This window comes from Staurois parvus, unplaced genomic scaffold (genome assembly GCF_062004578.1).
Source record: "Staurois parvus isolate SC_StPar_1 unplaced genomic scaffold, SC_StPar_1.0 ptg000051l, whole genome shotgun sequence".
Taxonomy (NCBI): domain Eukaryota; kingdom Metazoa; phylum Chordata; class Amphibia; order Anura; family Ranidae; genus Staurois; species Staurois parvus.
In genome coordinates this window covers 1055572-1062500 of record NW_028317847.1, presented here as the reverse complement: position 1 = coordinate 1062500, position 6929 = coordinate 1055572, and positions in this window count along the sequence as shown.

Below are 6929 nucleotides of genomic sequence, written 5' to 3'. Positions count from 1 at the left end.
CTCTGTTCCCCTGCCCCTCTCTCCCTCTGTCCTCCTGCCCCCCTCTCCCTCTGTCCCCCCATCTCTCTGTCCCTCTGTCCTTCCGTCCTTCTACCCCTCTGTCCCCCTGCCCCTCTTTCTCCCTGCTCCTCTGTCCTCCTCATTTGTCCCTCATTCTGGTCTGATCTCTGTAGTTGTATATAAAATGTACTATTTATCAAAAAGTGTTTCCCAGTGCCAAATCTTTCATCCATCTGTTATTTGGAGGGAGATTTGTGCTAGGAGGGGGAAATTGGGGGGAGGTTGTGCTATGAGGGGTGATTTGTGTTAGGAGGGGGGATTGGGAAGAGTTGTACTAGGAGAGGGGATTGGGAGGGGTTGTGCTAGGAGAGGGGTTGTACTAGGAGGGGGGATTTGTGTTAAGAGGGGGGAATTGGGGGGAGGTTGTGCTATGAGGGGTAATTTGTGTTAGGAGGGGGGATTGGGAAGAGTTGTACTAGGAGGGGGGATTGGGAGGGGTTGTATTAGAAGAGGGGATTGGGAGGGGTTGTGCTAGGAGGGGGGATTTGGGGGAAGTTGTAATATTAATGGTGATTTGGGGGGGGGGATTTGTGCTAGGAGTGGGGAATAGGGGAGAGGATTTGTTCTAGGGTGAAACATTTGAGGGTAAAGAGCATGTGTGCTAGGAGGGGTGAAGTAGAACTACAGGGGAATTATTTTTTTCTTGGTGGTGGGGGGGATTTGTGCTAATAAGGGTGATTGGGGGGGATTTGTGCTTGGAGGGGGGATTGAAGGGAGGTTGTGCTAGGAGGGGTGATTTTTTTTGGGGGGGGGAATTTGTGCTGGGAGAGAGGATTGGTTGGAATTTGTGCTGGGAGAGGGGATTGGTGGGAATTTGTGCTGGGAGAGGGGATTGGTGGGAATTTGTGCTGGGAGAGGGGATTGGTGGGAATTTGTGCTAGGAGGGGAGATTTGTGGTAGCAGGGGGGGATTGGGAGGGAATTTGTGCTAGGAGGGGGGAATTTGTGTCAGGAGGGTGGATTGGAAGGGGTTATGCTAAGAGAGGGGATTTGTGCTATGAGGGGGGATTGGGAGGGGTTGTCTCCATAGACCTGCATAGTTGCCAACTCTCATGAATTGCCCAGGACACTCGCAGATTTTTGAATGCTGTCCCGAGAGGTCTTTGCCTCGGGCAGCATCCCAAAAATCAAAGCAGGTCACAGACAGTGAAGCGCTGCGGGTGGCTCCTGCAGCTACGTCCAAATAGCAGACACATGGGGCAAGCTGCGACTGTGTGCTCCGTCCGCACTGCCTAGAGGAGTTTGCTTTCATGCTGACACTACTCTCCGGGGTCCTGAAACAACCCCCCCCTCCCCCACGTCTCCCCCATCAGCAATCCTTACCAATATCTCTACATTCCTTGTATGCAGAGGGAGGAAAGAAAATTTCTGCCTCCCCCCGCCATGCTCTGTAAACTCTGGATGGCTTCAGCTGGAGGGGTGACTGTGGAGGGGGGCAGAAATTATTATTATTATTATACAGTATTTATATAGCGCTAAAAGGTTTGCTCAGCGCTGTACATTATAGTGGGGGGACAGAACATGAGACAATACAGTAACAGAACAAAACACGAGGGATTCAAGGGCCCTGCTCTTTCGAACTTACAATCTAGGAGGGAGGGGATAGTGGTACAGGAGGAAGTGGCTGTGGGGGATGGAGTGGTAGGAGGAGAGGAGGAGATCGGCTGTTAGGTGAGGGCGGGGTAGGCTTCCCTGAAGAGATGGGTTTTTAGGGTGCGCCTAAAGGTGAGGAGGGTAGGTGACAGTCTTATGGATTGGGGTAGTGAGTTCCAGAGGATGGGGGAAGTCCTGGAGAAGTCCTGCAGTCAGGGCGTGGGAGGTGGAGACCAGGGAGCTAGAAAGTAGGAGGTCTTGTGAGGAGCGAAGATTACGGGTTGGGTGGTATTTGGGTATCAGGTCGGTGAGGTAGTTTGGGGCAGCATTATGAATGGCTTTGTATGTCAGTGTTAGTAGTTTGAATTTAATGCGTTAGGCATCGGGAGCCAGTGGAGGGAATGACAGAGGGGGGTGGCGGATACGGAGCGGTTGGTAAGGTGGATGAGTCTGGCCGTTGAGTTCAGGATAGACTGAAGCGGGGATAGTCTGCGATGAGGTAGGCCAGTGAGAAGGGAGTTGCAGTAGTCCAAACGTGAGATAATAAGGGAGTGAACGAGTTGTTTAGTAGTGTCTGAGGTTAGGAACAAACGTATTTTGGAGATGTTGTAGAGGTGGAGCCGGCATGAGTTTTTCAACGATTGGACATGGGGTTGGAAGGACAGGTTTGAGTCTAGAGTGACACCTAGGACTTTGGCTTGCGGGGTGGGACTGATGGTGGCGTTGTTGGTCGTGATGGAGAGGGGGGGGGCACGGGCTAGGGGGAAAATCAGGAGCTCGGTTTTGGAAAGGTTCAATTTGAGGAAATGGAGCGACATCCAGTCTGATATGTCGTTCAGTAGGTGGGTGATACGGGCGGAGACTGAAGGGGTGAGGCGAGTTGTGGAGAGGTAAATTTGCATGTCATCGGCGTAGAGGTGATAGTTGAAGCCATGGGAGTGTATCAGTTTGCCGAGGGAGGAGGTGTAGATGGAGAAGGGGCCCCAAGGACCGAGCCTTGGGGGACCCCAACAGAGAGGGGGAGGTGGTAGCGTTATAGGTAATCCTGAAGGAGCGTTGGGATAGATAGGAGGAGAGCCAGCAGAGAGCGGAGTCTCTGATGCCAAGGGAGTGTAGTATATTGAGGAGGAGGGGGTGGTCGACTGTGTCGAAGGCCGCGGAGAGGTCGAGGAGTAGGAGGACTGAGTAGTGGCCATTAGCTTTGGTGGTTAGCAGGTGATTAGTGATTTTGAGTAGGGCGGTTTTGGTGGAGTGTAGGGGACGGAAGCCAGACTGTAGTGGATCGAGGAGGTTATTGTCAGTGAGGTGGGCGCTTAGGCGATTGTAGACTAAGCGCTCAAGGAGCTTGGAAGTAAATGGCAGCAGGGAGATGGGTCTAAGGTTGTTCAGGTCGGTGGGGTCCAGGGAGGGTTTTTTGAGTATGGGGGTGATATGTGCGTGCTTTAGGGGGGAGGGGAATGCGCCAGTAGAGAGGAAGAGATTGAAGATGTAGGTGAGGGAGCGTAGGATGGAGGAGGAGGGTGACCGGAGGAGTTGTGTGGGGACAGGGTCAAGGGGGCAAGTGGTGAGGCGGGCTTCTGTGAAGACCTTAGTGACCTCCTCAGTGGTAGCAAGGCTGAAGGAGCGGAGTGTTGGGGTGGTTATAGTGTCCGGGACGTTAGGTGTGGTGGGGGGCAGGGCAGTTGCGAGGTCAGAGGAGGGAAGAGTTGGTGGGGTTATGGTGGGAGGGAGGCTAGGTGGGGAGGTAGGATGAGCATTGTCGATGTCCTTACGGATTGCGTCGATCTTATTTTAGAAGTGATTTGCAATCTCATGGGTGGTGAGTGAGGTACTGGGTGGGGGTGGGGAGGAGAGAGTAGGGAGTTGAAAGTGGAGAAGAGCCGGCGAGGACAGGTGGAGAGGGTGTTGATGAGGGTTACGAAGTGGGCTTGTTTGGCGGCGTGTGTGTAAGTGTAATCAGCGGTGCAGCAGAAAAGGGGTTAACTGTGGCAGCTCTGTTATGGTTGTTGATCGGCGATCGGCTTCTTATGCCTAAAACCGTGACATGCGCAGTTGCTTCAAGGAGGACAGATCTTCATGGGAGACAGATCTTGCTGCTACAGGCACCGATCATCAGGGCACTGATGATCAGTGCCCTGGTGATCGGTGCCCAGCAGTGCCACCCACCAGTTCCGCCCACCTGTGCTCAGCAGTGCTGCCTCCTTTGCCACACACCTGTGCCCAGAAGTGCCACCTACCTGTGCCCACCAGTGCCACCCACCTATGCCCAGCAGTGCTGCCAGTCAGTGCCACCAGTCAGTGCCCAGCGGTTGTGCCAGTCAGTGCCCAGAAGTTGCGCCAGTCAATGCCTAGCAGTGCCACCAGTCAGTGCCCAGCAGTGATGCTAGTCAGTGCCACCTATCAGTGCTGTCTATCAGTGCCACCTATCAGTGCCACCTATCCGTGACACCTCATTAGTGCTGCCTATCAGTGCTGCCTATTAGTGCCCATCAGTGCTGCCTCATCAACACACATCAATGAAGGAGAAAAATTACCTGTTTGAAAAATTTTATAATAGAAACAAACTTTTTTTTTTTCAAATTTTTTGCACTTTTTTTGTTTATAGCGCAAAAAGTAAAGTGCCCAGCGGCGATTAAATACCACCAAAAGAAAGCTCTATTTGTGAGAAAAAAATTATAAAAATTTCATATTTGTACAATCTTGCATGACCGCGCAATTGTCAAAGTGTGACAGCCCTGAAAGTTGAAAATTGGCCTGGTAAAGAAGGGGTATAAGTGCCCGGTAGGCAAGTGGTTAATAGGGATGCACCGATACCCTTTTTTGATCAGTGAGTATGAGTACCAATACTTTTGGTCAAGTACTCGCCAATACTGTGTACCTATACTTTGCGGTGTGATTTGCGTTACTACAAAATATATGGAAACCGATTCTATACATTTATTCAAAATGTATGAAAGCTGCTTCACAGGTCTGGAAATTTAAAATCCTGGTGGCCTTTTTGCAGTACAGGCTAGACCATGGCGGTGCTGACCAGTCAAAAGCAGTCCAGCTCATACTGTCATCCCTGCATTGAGAGGAGAGAAAGTCGTGGGGATTTAATATCCCCAGCTTTTCCTTCTGTGACAGAATGGGATTGGTGCAGGGAGGTTTCCCTGTGTGAACGTAGGCTATGACAAGCCCCACTGGAGCAGTGGGAAAACTGCCTGCAATATGGACAGGAACTGCATTCTTGTTCAAATCACATGCTATTCTTTGCGGTGCAATTTGCGTTCATACATTTTGTATTGACGCAAATCGCACTGCAAAGTATCGGTTTCAGGTATTGGGAGCATTTTCTCAAGTACGAGTACTCGTGAAAATACTTGGGACCGATATCAGTATTGGTGCTTCCCTAGTAGTTTAACTGATACTAAAGGTATGGCATGGACATGGCAACCAGACGGCAAAAGGAAGGTACCAGCATGGGCTCTTTGTTTAGCAAGGGGATTGGTTCTCTGATTTCCTTCCTAGCAGTTGTGCCCCAAATACTCGGGACTGGACCCACGTATCAGAGACCTCATGGACCTAGATGCAGGTACGGGAGGAGTTAAAGAAGTTGTCATGCACGCAGGTTGTTAAATTGTGCTACTCTATCATTGGGAGTGAGGTGAGGGGAAAGCTGGACTGGTGGAGCAGAACACAAGCTCAGCGGTGTTCCCCTCTAAATGCTACATTCCACAAGACAAGGTGTGCAGTAATTCCTCAAAGCATAAAGCCTCAAGCTTGTACGCAGTTGCACCAGGTATACAGCTCACTCAAGTTTGGGTGCCACCTTAATGTCACATATCAAGGCATTCACATGAAGGCGACCTCACCTGGTCCGGGGCATTAGAGAGCATATATACGTGAGAAAGGTACTCCCACATATAGGGTGAGTTTGCCCACCCACAAAATAAATACATTCTAAATTGAAAAACATTTGTATCTGGACTATTAATTTGTGGCTTGGTACGTCAATCTTAAATTCTTTTAGCTACATTACAAACAGTGGAAACCTTGGTGTGCAGAACCTGACAGCCCAAAATCAGATAGCAGCACCAATAGGACAATTTTAGGGTCCAATGCTACTTATGCATTTCTTTACAATTTTCTGCAACGTTGTTTGGAGGTGGCCATTTTCTTAGAGGAAAAGGTTTTACTTTCTATTGTCAACACTGCCCTTCCTCCCAGTTACTGCTGGGGTAATGAATAAGAAGCTGAAGAAAGGAAGGTGAAGAATAAAGCAGAATTAGGGAGGATTCTTGCACTGCAGGTACAGCTTGCTCACCAGCAAGGAGAACAGTGAGCAGCAGATTAGTGACATCACCAAATCTCAACCAAAATCTGGTGAAACTAACAGTCAGAGACAGCAATGTCTTAGATAATGTCACTCTGGAGAAGTTACAGCAACAAAGTTGAAAAACAGGAGTTCATAGAGAAAATGGCATGCCAGGACTATTGTTCACCAATTTTTTTTAAAAAAAAAGAATACTGTATATCAGGGCACAATTTACATTTATAGATGTCCCTTATAAAATAGCAAATCTTCATTTTGTGTACAGGTCCACTTTATCCCAGCATCAGCTTTCAATTCCAAGCAGAAGCTGCAAAATCAAAAACATTTTTTTGCTTGGGTAAAAACTGATACAAAAGGCAAGTAAAGCATGAGTCCTGTATCAATTGCTTGTAAGTCTGCATCATTAATATGGATGAGATCTGAAGAGGGTTTATAGTTTAGACACCAAATTAAGTACATGTAAACCATTTGCTCAATCATTATACTGTTTTCATCTTCTTATGAAGCTTTTCTTCATTGAAAGAAAATACAAGATGTTTACTAAATGGAGGAGCTAGAGTATGAGCAACTCGCTGATCTGAGTTCAGCCAGAACCGGAACTTTCAGCACTAGATGTTCAAGGGTAAGTTCATCTTTAGAACATGTTACATGTTCCACCCATTTTTAGGGTGGAACATGCAACATGTTCCTACACCTGTATCCCGCACCCCCAATTCCCCCCCTTCCCATGACAGCGGGCAAGAGATCTTATCCCCGCACTCGCTGTCACAATTTGAAAACAACATGGCTGTGCGGGGCTCCGCCCATGCGGCCCTGTCATTCATTCAGTTTCCTGAATGGATAAACTACACGTACCATCAGCCATTACGGCTGACGGCTTGTAGTTCTCAATGAACGGGGGCGAGGGCGCTGGTGAGTTAATTGATCTTCCTGTTCTCTAGTAACTACCTACCTGTATGAGG